Below are 13,145 nucleotides of genomic sequence, written 5' to 3' on the forward strand. Positions count from 1 at the left end.
CAAAGGGCCGAATGGCCTACCCCTGCACCCATTGTCTATTGTCTATTTCTCTCCTCCCTCCTCTAGATTCACAATTCGCAACAATTCAATCCTTTTGTCTCACACCTTCCTTCTCTTCATCTCTGGTCTTTGTCCAACTATCAACCTTCCCCCCCTCACCTGTATACACCTGGTACTTGCCAGGCTTTGTTCAGCGCCTGCCTTTTCTTTACCAACTTTCCTCCCACCACCCCCCGACCACAATCAGTCTGAAGAAGGGTCCCGACCCAAAATGTCACCTAGCCAAGTTCTCCGGAGATGCTGCCTAACCCGCTGAGTTACTCCAGCACTTTGTGTCTTTTTTCAAAAGTGATTTTCAGGGTTTGGTTGTGAATATAGAACATAGAAAAGTACATCACAGGAACAGTCTCTTCAGCCAACAATGTGTGTGCCAAACATGATGCCAAGATAAACTAATCTCATTTGCCTATTTATGATCCATATCCCTCTGTTCCCTGCATTTCATGTACCTATCTAAAAGCCTCTTAAATACCATTATTATGTCTGCCTCCATTACCACCCATGGCCTCCCAGGCACCCATCACAATCTGTGCCAAAAGCCTCTCCTTTAAACATTGCACCTCTTACCTCTAGTCTTTGGCATAAACTTTGAGCTTCATTCCTCGGGGCTGATGCAGCATGAGCAGATTGGTTGAGGAACTGTTTAGTGGAAAGTCTGTTCTCATGTAAATTGCACTGAAAGAGACAACCATTGGTTGGGAAATGTACACATTCCCTGTGTGCTATAAATCAGTGTCTCAGTGGTGAGCTTGATTCTGGAATGGAGACAACAGAGCTCTGACAGCTTCCCATTCATCCTACTGCCAGAAGCTTGTCAGATATCAGGGGAGATTGAGAAGGTGAAGAATGACAGAGCCTTGCTTGACTCCATTCTGCATTGGGAGTGGGCTTGTTGATTTGGATTACAGCTTGCATGCCATTTTATAGGATTGTGTCGAATTGAATGCATCGCTGAAGACCACCACATTTTTCAAGAATTCTCAATAATTCCATTTGGTTAATGGAATTGAACCTTTTGTAATCAAAAAATAAACTGCTGGAGGAATTCAGCAGGCCAGTCTGAAGAAGGATCCCGACCAGAAATGTTGTCCATTCTCTTCCACAGATGCTGCGTTACTCCAGCAGTTGATTTTTGTTCAAGGTTCCAGCAGCTGTAATCTCTTATTCCCTGAATCTTTTGAGAGCTTGAGGACTATACTCTGTGGTTGGTGCTGCCCTCCACATTTTCTTTGGATTTTTCATGTTGTAAGATCACATCCATGCTACCACTAAATGGACAGAATCTGCTTTGTGACTCTGTAGGTTCTTCAGCCACTGGGAGGAAGTAGCTGAGGAGAATACATGCAATGACTATCGTCATGCCAGACAACCTGGAGACCTCTCCATGATACTTGCAATCGAGCTCACCTCCTCTCTTGAGGATTGTCATGATTCCAGTATCTCCTAAGATCCTCTAGAATGCTCTTCTTAGAGTCAAGTCAGTGGGTAACATTAAGTAAGGTTATGATACGAAGACAGCCACAGCAGGATTTTGGGTGCATGTCAGTATCAAGGGTGTGGAAGTCCAAGTGGGATTCCAAGTCCAGTTATGTGGGATTCTAAGGCAATAGGCACAAGGGGGATAACAACAGGCTGTAGTTGGCAGTTTAAACTAAACACAATTGTATCCCAATTGTATGTTTAATTCATTTCTTTCACACTAACAAAATTAAAATAGACCTACTGACCACCATTAATTGTGAAGAAGGGTCTCGACCCGAAACGTTACCTATTCCTACGCTCCATAGATGCTGCCTCACCCGCGGAGTTTCTCCAGCATTTTTGCCTACCATTAAGGGTGAGACTTGCAGAAATAGAATAATTTTGTAGATCATATTTTATTAGATCAAGGTACAAATATTTCATTGTTAATATTATTAGCTTGTTTACAGTCTTGATTATATAATATGTTACACAAATACATTTTACCTTATTTATTTCACATTATGTTTTTATTTTCATAAGTATTTTAATTATATAAAGCGTTTTAACATACCATAAAAGGTTTTTAATTGCCAAACAAAAATGGTTAGCTAACAGATGCAACTAATAAAAGTAGGAGATGAGCATTTTCAACCAACATTTTAGTTTATTCATAATGTCATCAATAAGGTTTGTAATAAATCAGTGATATACAAAATGTACTACCTCATAAAATGTGCTGGGAGAATGAAGTGTCAATAGAAATTTAATGAGGGTGAACATTCACTAGTAAATAGTATATATGGAGTATAATTATCAAATTGCAGTGAAACCAAATACGGGATCCCAGAAATTTACCGCATAAGAGTACATTAAGCCCTTCATAGAAACATAGAAAATAGGTGCAGGAGTAGGCCATTCGGCCCTTCGAGCCTGCACCGCCATTCAATATGATCATGGCTGATCGTCCAACTCAGTATCCTGTACCTGCCTTCTCTCCATACCCCCTGATCCCTTTAGCCACAAGGGCCACATCTAACTCCCTCTTAAATATAGCCAATGAAACTGGCCTCAACTACTTTCTGCGGCAGAGAATTCCACAGATTTACCACTCTCTGTGTGAAAAAAAAAATTCTCATCTCGACTCCTAAAAGACTTCCCCCTTATCCTTAAACTGTGACCCCTTGTTCTGGACTTCCCCAACATTGGGAACAATCTTCCTGCATCTAGCCTGTCCAACCCCTTAAGTATTTTGTAAGTTTCTATAAGATCCCCCCTCAATCTTCTAAATTCTAGCGAGTACAAGCCGAGTCTATCCAGTCTTTCTTCATATGAAAGTCCTGCCATCCCAGGAATCAGTCTGATGAACCTTCTCTGTACTCCCTCTATGGCAAGAATGTCTTTCCTCAGATTAGGAGACCAAAACTGTGCACAATACTCCAGGTATTGTACACAATATTCCAGGTGTGCCTCTTGAAAAAGAGAAAACTTGTTTAATAAAACACTTGATCCATTACTTTGGAGAGTGTGGCATTTCAAGTGTTCACCAAGAATTTCTTAAATGTCACGAGGATTTCTGCCTGCAGTGGATAGAAATGTTCAGACCTATTCCACCCTCTGGGTGAAACAAATTATTCTCCTCTAATTTTTCTGGCAATTACTTTAAATCTATGCCCTTGATTACTGGATTCTTTGTTGAGAGAAATGGGATACATTCTGTTTGGGCACCTCATTATTTTGATCTCAGTTAAATCTCCCTTCGGTATCTTGTCCACAGAAAATAACCATTATCTAGCCAATATTTCCACTTTGCCAAAATTCTCTTGTTATAACAGGATTCCTGTTGTATGATATTCAGCCTGTAATGTGACCAGAACTGCATACAAGGCTCTGGTTGTGGTCAAACTATTTATACAATTCTCACAGCTTCCCTGCTTTTATATCCCCACTTTGCTTAATAAAAATCAGATTTCCCTTATCCCTTGGGCAACACATCTACCTGCTCTGCTAACATCTGCAATCTGTAGACATGCTCTTCAATCCCTCGGTTCCTCTTTATTCCTTGGGGTCTAAATATAATTTAGAGTGTACATTGTAATTGGGAGAGCCTGCTCATTCCTCTGGTAATCCAGATGTCGTGCACCAAACCAGACCCAAAAACTGCAGGTCTGTACTGTAGCGGCTGCCTCCTCCCTGGAGACCGGGGAGACGCTTAAACATCTGGCTAGTCATTGTTGTGAGGGCTTTTATGTGAAGGGGGGTGAAAACTTTAATTATACTAATGGTCTCACAGCTTACCCTGTAAGCTCCGCAGCGCTGTTTTATAGCTCCCCACTTGGCTGCTTCCAAATCCAAAAATCAGATTTCCCTACCGGGTCACCGTCCCTTGGCCGGCACACACATCGCAGCGTCTGGATTTGGAGCCGCGCAGCCTGCTCTGCTAGCCCCCACATCTCCAGCTACGCTCCGCGATGTCGGCGGCCACAGCGTTCCGGAGCTTGTAGCACGGCGCGGTAAGGCATTGCTCGCTTCAATCGGAGCCGACCGCGGGCCGCGCTGGATTTGGAGCGCCTCAGGGGTAGAGTTTATCCAACCGGCGCCGCCCGCGGCCGGACGGAGCCCCCAGCTCCGCTTTGGGAGTCGCCGACCAGGTAGGGGGGGTTTCCCCCTTAAATATAAAATTAGACTGACTAACATTTATGCAATGATTCTCCCGGTCACCGGGGAGGAGGCAGCCGCTCCAGACTTTTCAAGCCCGCGCTACCTACCTAATCTACGCTAAAAATCTTCCATTCTGAAATCCGAAAATGTCCGAAATCCGACAAGTGTCTGGTCCCAAGGCTTTCGGATAAAAGGTTGTGCACCTGTAGTTGTATAATCTCTCCCTCCCGGCACTCTCATATGCTCTGTGGTGAACAGTTCTTGAAATGTGCTGTCTATACACCCCGAGTCCAACCACAGTAATGCCAATTGCAGCTCAAATGGCTTCAGCTGATTACTTTTTCCACACATATAGGGGGGCACGATGGCGCAGCAGTAGAGTTACTGCCTTACAGCGCAAGAGACGCGGGTTTTAACCCGACTACAGGTCTGCACGGAGTTTGTGTGCTCTCCCCATGACCACGTGGGTTTTCACGGAGATCTTGGATTTCCTCCCACATTCCAAAGACGAACAGGTTTGTAGGTTAATTGGCTTGGGTATGTATACTTGGTATAAGTGTAAATTATCCCTAGTGTGTGTAGGATAGTGTTTGTGCGGGGATCACTGGTCGGCGCAGATTCGGTGGGACAAAGGGCCAGTTTCCACACTGTGGAACGGGGGTTCCCCTCTTCTACTAGATGTGGCAAGTGGTGGCATCACGTTGGAGGTGGCTTTAAATGTCGGAGGATTATTTGTTGTATGTGACGGCTGGTAGGGTGGAAAGTGAGGACAAGGGGGGGACTCTGCCCTTGTTCTGAGTGGGGGGATTGGGAGTGAGAGCAGAGTCACGGGGTATAGAAGAGACCCTGGTGAGAGCCTCATCTATAGTAGAAGAGGGGAACCCCCGTTCCCTGAAGAATGAGGACATCTATGATGCCCTGGTGTGGAACTCCTCATCATGGGTGCAGATGCGGCGTGGATGGAGGAATTGGGAGTAGGGGTCCTTATAGGAAGCAGGAAGGGAAGAAGTGTAGTCCAGGTAGCCATGGGTATCATGATAGCTTCAGGAAATGGGGGTCAGACCCTTCCCCTGCTTCCACAGGTGAAGTTGTCTCTGGCTGTTGGGTTGTGGTGTGTATTGCTGTGGTCATTGACTATTTTGTGGTGTTGGCATCTGGCCTGGATTTGGTGCTCTTCTTCCAGCACCTTCAATTCCATGCCCACTTCTTATGTAACCCTGCACAGTTCTGTTTTCACATCTTCAAATTCCTGATTCACTTAGACCTCTCTCTCTCTCTCTCTCTCTCTCTCGCTTCTCCCTAGAGTAGGAGTAAATGGGTCCTTTTCAGAATGGCAGGCAGTGACTAGTGGGGTACCGCAAGGAGGGTACAATATATATTAATGATTTACAATATATATTAATGATTTGGACTAGGGAATTGAATGCTACATCTCCAAGTTTGCGGATGACACGAAGCTGGGGGGCCAGTGTTAGCTGTGAGGAGGATGCTAGGAGGCTGCAAGGTGACTTGGATAGGCTGGGTGAGTGGGAAAATGCATGGCAGATGCAGTATAATGTGGATAAATGTGAGGTTATCCACTTTGGTGGCAAAAACAGGAAAGTAGACTATTATCTGAATGGTGGCCGATTAGGAAAAGGAGAGATGCAACGAGACCTGGGTGTCATGGTGCACCAGTCATTGAAAGTAGGCATGCAGGTGCAGCAGGCGGTGAAGAAAGCGAATGGTATGTTAGCATTCATAGCAAAAGGATTTAAGTATAGGAGCAGGGAGGTTCTACTGCAGTTGTACAGGGTCTTGGTGAGACCACACCTGGAGTATTGCGTACAGGTTTGGTCTCCTAATCTGAGGAAAGACATTCTTGCCATAGAGAGAGTACAGAGAAGGTTCACCAGACTGATTCCTGGGATGTCAGGACTTTCATGTGAAGAAAGACTGGATAAACCCGTTAGAATTTAGAAGACTGAGGGGGGATCTTATAGAAAAACTAACAAAATTCTTAAGGGGTTGGACAGGCTAGATGCAGGAAGATTGTTCCCGATGTTGGGGAAGTCCAGAACAAGGGGTCACAATTTAAGGATAAGGGGGAAATCTTTTCGGACCGAGATGAGGAAAACATTTTTCACACAGAGAGTGGTGAATCTCTGGAATTCTATGCCACAGAAGGTAGTTGAGGCCAGTTCATTGGCTATATTTAAGAGGGAGTTAGATGTGGCCCTTGTGACTAAAGGGATCAGGGGGTATGGAGAGAAGACAGGTACAGGATACTGAGTTGGATGAATGGCTCGAAGGGCCAAATGGCCTACTCCTGCACCTATTTTCTATGTTTCTATGTTTCTCCCCCTCTCTAGATATTTTTAATTCCGAACTATAAATGTGTCTGATTATTACAATGTTTCTCACTTCATTTGATCACTAAATCTAACTCCCCTGTACTAAATTCACTTGGACCATTGTTGTTATTTAATCTGTCAACAAAGGCAATGTTGCTACCTCTATCTTGCAGCGGCCGAATGCCAATCTCTAACATCACCTTATGTCTCCTTCTGGACCATGGCTCCACCAGTGGTCATCATTTTAAAGACCGTCATTGACCTCATCTTCCTGGTGATCTTTCTCAATAGCGCACTATGCCTGAATCTCTTAATTATGCATAACTGGCGTCTGCTTTCTCCCTATGGTCCATTAGCAGGTTTTGCCGACCTATTGTTTTAGCCTCTTTCCTGGTTTAGGGATATCATTTAGTCCTATACAGTCTTTTATTCTCCTTCTTATCCAATCTCTTCCCACATATGTCTGCAATACATCTGAAGTTTGCCAGCACATTCATAATTTATTTACTGGCCACATATGTCTAATTTTCACCATGGTCTTTGTCCTTTATCCTCAACCAGAACCAGCCTGTGGTCACTCCACATCTTCCTGGAATGGAGACCCAACCACATCCCATTCCCACCACCTTCTCCACCAGTGTGAGCTTATTCTTACATTGAATATCAAGTCCGTTGACTTCACACAGTTTCTCCAAATAAAAGCTGTTGCTTTGGGAGCCTGTGTGGAAACCAAACATTGCCAGTCAGTTTGTGGGCATGGCATTTTATTTGTTTTAGTTCTACTTACTACAATCCTTCCCTCACCTTGTTTTCTGAAACATTGACAACTCTATTCATGCTGCGGGCCTGAATTAGCAAACGTCAACACATTGCAACCAATTCCCCCACTCTCTCACCTTCATATCTTCATTTCTTCCCCCTTTATCATGTCTGCCTTTAATTTTAACACACCTTTCTTAATTTATCTATGTCCATTTCAGATTAGTGATGCATATACTCTACAAGTTCACTGTGTGCCATCGTTGTCTTATCTCATTTTCCCTCCCATTCCATGTTCTCATTTTCTCCATCACATCTGATGCCACCTCCATATAAGTGCTTCTAATGACTTCCTTTTGATTCAAATATGAATTACCACTCATCATTTTAAATAGGTCCTTGACCATGTACATTTCAATTCCTCTACTCCTGCTCTCACCCCTTCTCCTCCCTTCTAGAATCATGATAGAACTTCCCTTGTCTTCAGCTATCCACCTGAATGCCACATCCTTTAATTTAGTTTAGTTTTGACAACGGCAGGGTGACAGGCCCTTTGGCCTACAGAGTCTGCACTGACCAGCAATCACCTGTAGCTTGCACTATCCTACACACTAGGGACAATTGTTTTATGGAACCCAATTAACAAACCTGCAGGTCTTTGGAGTGTTGGAGGAAACTGGATCACCCGGAGAAAACCCATGTGGTCACAGGGAGAATGTGCAAACTCCGTGCAGACGGAATCCGTAGTCAGGATCAAACCCGGGTCTCTATCGCTGTAAGGCAGCAACTCTTAGGTATGTTACAATACTTACCTTCAGCGGCGCTGCAATTCTGCCACTGGCCGTGTGCGCGATTTTGGCGCCTTTGAGAGGGGGCGGGGTTAAAACGCGTTTCTTTCCTACCTTGTCCTGGAATATATTTGGTTGGAGTGCAAGCTTTTGCTGAAGAATCGTTCCGACGGCCGTTCTGTGTATTTTTTTTTAAATCGCCCGACAATTTCAGAGTTGGATTAATTTTAAAATCAGTTTCTAAAGCCGTCCACGCCGACAACAGGGACGGATTTCAGGTACGAGACAGGTAAAAGAAAGCCGTTTATTTTATGTATACAAGTGGTCCTTAAGATGCCTTTAATTCACATTTTAAGTTGCAAAACGGTGATTTAGTCCCCATACGAACTGGCAGTATTTTTCCTGCCGATATGGGTACTAAATCACTGCAAACCGCAACGTTCCAAATGATCGCGTTCCAGAAAAACCCACTCGCAAGATTATTTAGATGGCCATTAATTTACAGGTATTAAACAGTAAATTCCTTCCATTTGGCCTATAAATCCATGACAATGAGATTTAAAAATTATGTTATATTGTGAATTCTTGTGTGAATGTTATTTGGACACTTAGGCTATTTAAAAATGTTAATCTATTCTTAAGAAATTGATAGATGTTTAGATCTGTTTAGATCTAGTAATTGAATTTTGTAATTAGCTACAATTAGGTTAACTAATTATATGCTCTAATTTCAATTCATCTAAGTAAGATTGTTTCACATTTGTTTCAGAATGCTTCAATCTATAATAACTGAAAATGTATTTCAGTTCTCATAATTTTTAAGAAAGTTATGGGCTTTTGACAGTCCTCGATCACAGATTTTGTGTTGCTAATTCTACGGAAACAAGATGCTAATTTCCGTGTACGAAAATGGCCATAACTTTTTTAATACTGAAGATATGAAAGTGAATTAGGTGTCAAATTAAACTTATTTTTATGCTTTATCTGATGGGATAAATTACAGACTAGATTTTTTAAATCTCAAAATTTTGTAACATTGCTACAACTCTACTGCTGCTCTACCTTGCTGCCCTAACTCTCCTCTGCAACTTCCAGTACCTCTATTCTAATGCCTGCAAATACATTTATTGCTCTCTTCCTTTTAATACTCTGAAGGGCCTGTTCCTCTGGTTACACTCCTCTTCCAATAGCCACTCCCTTTCAGAAGGCCCCTTCTGGAGTAACACTGACATTTCATCTCCTCTTGCCTTGCATCTTATTCAATTTCCTTTTGTTCTGAACCCCCTCCACCATCACACCACCTCCTCCGCACCCCCAAGCCCTGAATTTCCCATGACCCCAAATACAGCGCTTCTTTTTTACATTGTACCTATGTCAGGTTTTAAATGAACACTTTAAAAATGCAATTAATGTCTGCAAAGGATTTACTCAGGCCCACCTTATGATTGCCAGATCCATGCCAAAGAAAAGACTAGGCTTGTATTCACTGGAGTTTAGAAGGATGAGGAGGGAATCTCATAGAAACATATAAAATTATAAAAGGACTGAACAAGCTAGATGCAGGAAAAATGTTCCCAATGTTGGGCGAGTCCAGAACCAGGGGCCACAGTTTTAGAATAAAGGAGAAGCCATTTAAGACTGAGGTGAGAAAAAACGTTTTCACCCAGAGAGTTGTGAAGTTGTGGAATTCCCTGCCACAGAGGGCAGTGGAGGCCAAGTCACTAGATGGATTTAAGAGAGAGTTAGATAGAGCTCTAGGGGCTAGTGGAATCAAGGGATATGGGGAGAAGGCAGGCACGGGTTATTGATTGGGGACGATCAGCCATGATCCCAATGAATGGCGGTGCTGGCTCGAAGGGCCGAATGGCCTCCTCCTGCACCTTTTTCTATGTTTCTATGTTTCTCTGGTGCCTGAGACCTGAACTCAGCAATGTGTAGCTCTTTAAATCTTTTATCGATTTACATGGTCAGACAATTTTTCTTGCAAAAGCTGAATACTAAAAGTCTGATATCAACTAGCGTTGAAACCAAACCTACGTTGATATACCCTCTGAAGCCTCCAGGTGATGGATAAGCACATTGGCAACTTTTGGTGTTACTTATAAAAAAACCCATTGCTGTTTTGTGCCAAAGTAAATATATGTTAAATCGGGATTCAAAGCTATTTAGTTGATATTTGTGCTGTCAAAGAGGTCCTAGCAAGCCTCTCTGTTCAAGGTAAATTGAATTTCAGACATCTGGTCAGAGGGGAGTCAACATCTGGCAGCTCCTTTCAGAACCACCAGCTACAAGTGAACATGATCTTGCTCAAAATGTACGAGGTAAGCAATTCAGAGGATAGAAATCTCGAGCTCTCAGTTCAGGTCCCAACATCAGGAAATAAACTCTTTTTAAATTCATTCATGGATTGAATGTTTGCCCAGCATTTATTGCCTATCACTAAATGCCCTTGCAAAGGTGTTAGTGAGCCATCGTCTCAAACTATTGTACCTTGAACTCAATAGGGCAGCACAGTTGCACAGCTAGTAGAGCCACTGCCTCACAACTCCAGCATCCTGGGTTCAATCTAACATCCGGTGCTGGATGGAGTTTGAACGTTCTTCCTCTGGGGTTTCCTCAGGTGGCTGCAGTTACCACTCCCATCCCAATACATTTGGGTTTGTAGGTTAATTGGCCACTGCAAATTGTCCCTTTGTGCATTAATGGATGGTAAAATGTGTGGGGGAATTGATAGATATACGAAGAGAATAAAATGTTTAGTGTAAAAATGAGTGCTTGATGATCAGTCTGGACTCGGTAAACTGTAAGGCCTGTTTCCATACTGTATCTGTCTATGACTCCATGGTCAAAGAAACACAAGACATATCGTGGTGAGCCACTTATCCTCTTGGCTCTGTTGCACCCGTCAATAAAATTATGGCTAACTTGTTTTGACTTCAAGACCAATTTCCTGCTTTTTCCCCGTAATTCTTAACTAAGCTCCCTCATAGACTAACAATCTTGGTTTGAACATATTCTGTGAGTCAACCTGCATTGCTCAGGTAGAGAATTCCAAGGATTTTCAGATAACACCTTTTTTACATCTCCACCTTTAATGGCTGCTGCCTCCCTATTCTACCAGTGATACCCACACTTTGTGCCAGCACGAGTAAGGAAAAAAAGGCTTAGCAATGCTTTTAGCGATGAGGCACTCAGGAAAGAGCATGAGAAAAGTAGGAGGCGGTGGTTGTATTAGTCAATGGCTTAGTTGACAAATCAACGGCAGTTTCTCTTTGTTCAGAATGAAGATTCAATAGGGAATTGATTGCGTCATTTTATGTGTGCTATTAGCTAAGAAAGAGGGGGAAGTTGGAAGATGTACTACAAGTGGGTTGAGGTAGTAAGTGTAAAAGGCAGAGACAGAGGAATTGCACAATTGTCTATGAAAGATCTTGTGATCAGTACGTGTTCAGCACAATTAATCTGGGCAATGAAGGGGAAAGTTAAGCATGTTTTGCCAGGAGAATATTTGGAAGAAAAGTGATCATAATATTGACAGGCTTGGAAAGGTATAGAGAAGGACAAGGCTCATTACTTAGCTGAGTAATCATTATCAACTGTGTGTTTAAAAGGAATTTGGCTGGCTTATTTTCAAATAAAAAAATAATTGCCATGCACCTTTGTAATCAAACAATCAAACCCCTTTAAAAAAGATGGAGAAAAGAGAGCATAATCCTAAAATGGGAAAAAGAGGGCTGGAATTAACTTTTGTGGGTGACTTCTCTTACCATTCGAGCGGCAATTTTTCATGTGAATCGGGATAGCGAATGGTCCTATTTCTTACTTCATTTATTTAAAAGTTGTAAATTGAAGTGGACAATGTGAACACATTCTCGTATCACTTTGGCAAGTAGGGATTGACTGCCAATGTGAATGAGCCATTTTTTTTGGGGCCTCCTCCACTAATTACGAGGAAGGGAAGCAGAGCAGAATCCACTGTACGATATAAGAATGAGCAGATCTTTCGCCCCAAAGCCAGTGCTGTTTCGGGGATTTACCTTTGTGTTCACATTGATGTCTCAATGTGCAACCGTGACCTTGGTTTAAATCAGCTGTTGCATCAATTTCCTGTTGTCTGTGCTGCCAGCTGTCCCTGTGTTGCTTTGATGGACTCGTCATAGACTCCCAAAGGGGCAGCACAAGTTTCCAGCTCTCAGGTTGGGAAAAAACTCCAAGCCTATACTGAGTTGGAAACTTGGTTGTCTCTGACCAAATGAATGGGACGCATCAACATAGGAGAGTTAACTTTTATTTATTTGTTAGTTTTAATGATTTGTAACGTTTTATTGCATATGTGTGCCTTTAAGTTGTTTTTAATGTAAATAATTAAATAAAAAATAATTTAATCTCCTAAACTTTTTGTTGAGTAATCCAGTTGGTACTCGTATGTTTCAGATCTTTGGGGAAGATGATGTGGAAATGGGGCTTCCTTGGCTGTCAAAGCTGTTCTGGAAGCCTGGCAAGTTATCTGCATCTGTGCTGTGTTGGGTTAAGCCAAATTGCCAGGAGCCAGGTTCCCTGCGGAGGGCTTCTCTGGAGGTTGTGCTGGAGGAAACAATGTGGTACAATGGCGGGGGTGAAGAAAGATTTGCTTCAAACATTGCTGATCTTACTTGGCAATGGAGCGCCAAAGCAGGGAAAAGAAAATAACCCGTTGATGTCCCTTTCTTTTATTCTTTCAAGTATCTCATAAACAGGTTAATAGATGGGAAGGTTTAGAGGAAACAGGCCAAATTCAAGCAAATGCGAATGGTTCAGGAAGGCACTTAGATCAGCACAGATGAGCTGGACTGAAGAAACCTGTTTCCATACTGCATAGTTTGATGTTTCTATAATTCAAACAGAGAAATAATGTTTATGACAAATGTCAGATTCATAAAGCAGGGAACTGAGATGGAATTTAAAAGTACAAACCCAAATTTATAAAGGGAGTAAGAGGAACAAACATAGTACAAGATAATGTATTTGCAACTAATATAATGGGCAACATGGAGGTCTGTAAAGGGCCTGTCCCACTTGGCCATCATTTGTGCCTCATTTACGC

The sequence above is a fragment of the Leucoraja erinacea genome, chromosome 18, assembly GCF_028641065.1.
Source record: "Leucoraja erinacea ecotype New England chromosome 18, Leri_hhj_1, whole genome shotgun sequence".
In the NCBI taxonomy this organism is placed as follows: Eukaryota; Metazoa; Chordata; class Chondrichthyes; order Rajiformes; family Rajidae; genus Leucoraja; species Leucoraja erinaceus.